Here is a 2,616-nt window from a genome sequence, read left to right on the forward strand (position 1 = left end):
GAGGCGCCCTAGGCTTACAATGATCTCTTCCTCTTGTCTTCAGATACTCAGAATTTCTTTAGCAAAACCATCCTTTGTTTCACAATCATAAATAAGCGTGCAGATGCACATATTCATGCTAGGTTGTGAATAGTAGGTACTAGGGGACCTGTTTTGATAAGAGTTACAGTCCTAGATACCTAACAAGGCTGGCACTCCCCATGACAATTTCACCTGTTTTAATCCTTACCTCTTCTGAAACCAGTGGCCACCGAAGATTTTTAGCTACCATCTAAGTCTCTGAAACCCGCCAGGAGACAAGAAAATGGCAAAAACAATACCAAGTAAGAAAAATACACACTAAGTTCCACCAGTGGGGGCTGATTGAGTAAAGAGCAGTACCTCTGTGCAACAGAATGTCATGAAGTTAGCAACAAACAAACAAAAAACAATATGGGGCTTCCCTGGTGGCGCAGTGGTTGAGAGTCCGCCTGCCGATGCAGGGGACACGGGTTCGTGCCCCAGTCCGGGAAGATCCCACATGCCGCGGAGCGACTGGGTCCGTGAGCCATGGCCGCTGAGCCTGCGTGTCCGGAGCCTGTGCTCCGCGGTGGGAGAGGCCACAGCAGTGAGAGGCTCGCGTACCGCAAAAAAAAAAAAAAACCAATATGGATGTTCTTCTATATCTTACATAGAAAGTTTCTGAGTTACACTGAGAAAAGCAAGTATAATGGAAGGAGGTGTGGATAATCTATATCTGTATGTGCTCATATGTACATAAAATAATTCTGGAGGGTTACATAAGAAACCAAAGAGAGAAGCTGGAAACTGGGATGATGATGACAAGCAACAGCATAACTAGGATGAAGCTTATAAAACTTTGGGCAGCTTCCTTAAAAAAAGAATGTGAATTCATGACTATAAAATTAGTTCTGGCCTTGGAAGGGGCCCTTGGTAGGGGCTCTGAAGCTTAAGCTTCACCGACATTGTGGTAAATCTACCTCTTGGGACAAGCAGGGGAAAGAGAATGTGAATGAAAACTTTTGAATGTTAGACGTTTGAGCCATTTTTAACTACTAAAAATCTAATTTAACAAAATCTAATAAAACAATCTATATTCCCAGGGATTTTGTTTTAGTGGACCCAATAACATTTCTAGAACATGATTCAGTAAGTTCCTGGAAGGTATGATTTTCTCCCCGAGCTCCCCATTACAGTGTTTTAGCTCCTTAAATATACAGGACCTCGTTTTCTCAACTCCTCTGAAAAGAGCCATGACAGCCAGTGTTTCTTCCTTTATTTTCATTGGGGATTTAGAGTTGCTTTGCTACTTCAAAGAAGACGGGATCCCTTGGGACATGGTTAAAACCCAAACCTGAGGACACAGAGCCTAAAAGAAATAATCCTAAAGTGAGAGAATATTGGATCCTAAGTGTACGGCATTATTCTGAAAATAAGAAAGTTGCCACTGATTGAGAGCTGCTGACTCTGCCATAAAGATTTAGAATCTATGAGAAACCTTTTGCTACTTGTAAATTGTGTGTTCCAAGCATGATTTAGAGCCAAGAACACATTTCATGATTGATTTTTGCAAAGACGACTACTCTTTTCAGAACAAAAAGGCTTGTGACCTAAAGCGTTTATTTCCACAAGATGGCGCTATAGCTTCTGCCAAGCAGAAAACTCACATTTCCTTCAGAAACGAGAAATCCAAAATGCGTTTTGACTGGGGACCAAATTTGTGGAAGATTCTTTCAGAGAAGCACTTTGTGCAAAAACGTGCTGGGGGAGGTTGGTGTGGGCCACGAGGGTGACGGTTATTTCAGGTGATAATGGTTCCACCACCTCCACACACACCCGAGTTGATGTCTCAAGGCTTCACGCTCACCCTGCTGCCCACTCCTTCTCCAAAATGTTGCTTTTACCACTGTCAGGCACGTGTCAGGAATGGAAGCTGGGTATTCAGGAGCGGCGCAGAGTATCAGCCATCATGGGAATGTATCTCCCACACCCGCCCACACTTTCTACCCGGGGGCAGCTCACCTCTTCAGGGGAGCCTTTCCTTACCACTTTAATCACACTTTCCTTTAACTTTCCCTGGCATCCATGTTTACCTCTCTTTAGCCTTATCAGAGCCTGCTTTAGAATGTTATCATTGGCATCTACATTTTCCAAATTCTTCAGGGACAGAGTCCATGTCATCACTGCCATTTTATGTCCCACAACAATGAGCACCCTCCCTTGAATTTATGCAGTCATGATATCACGAACACAGACGATCTAAAGTAAGTGCTCAGTAACCTTGGTAGCCTGAGCTATCGAGAGGATGCTAAGCCCACGTGGCCACTACCTAGGAGCTAGGGGTCTGATCTTTTAGATCACAACCTCTCTGGAACTCTTTGAACATCAAAAAAGGATAGGATTGAACTGTCCTCCTAACTCTTTTAAATATTTTGCTTCTATGTCTTTAATGGCTCCAGTAGCCCTGTCTTGAGGGAGCCACGGAAGCAGGAATATTTGTATCATAAGGAACTAGAACGGTGTTTCTGCTGAAGTGAATGGCATCTCTCTCTCTCTCTCTGTTCATCTTTATTCTTGTCTCCGTTTTTCTGTCTCCTATTCTGTGCCTTGGCAATC

This window comes from Leucopleurus acutus (genome assembly GCF_964270905.1).
Source record: "Leucopleurus acutus genome assembly, chromosome: 9".
Taxonomy (NCBI): domain Eukaryota; kingdom Metazoa; phylum Chordata; class Mammalia; order Artiodactyla; family Delphinidae; genus Leucopleurus; species Leucopleurus acutus.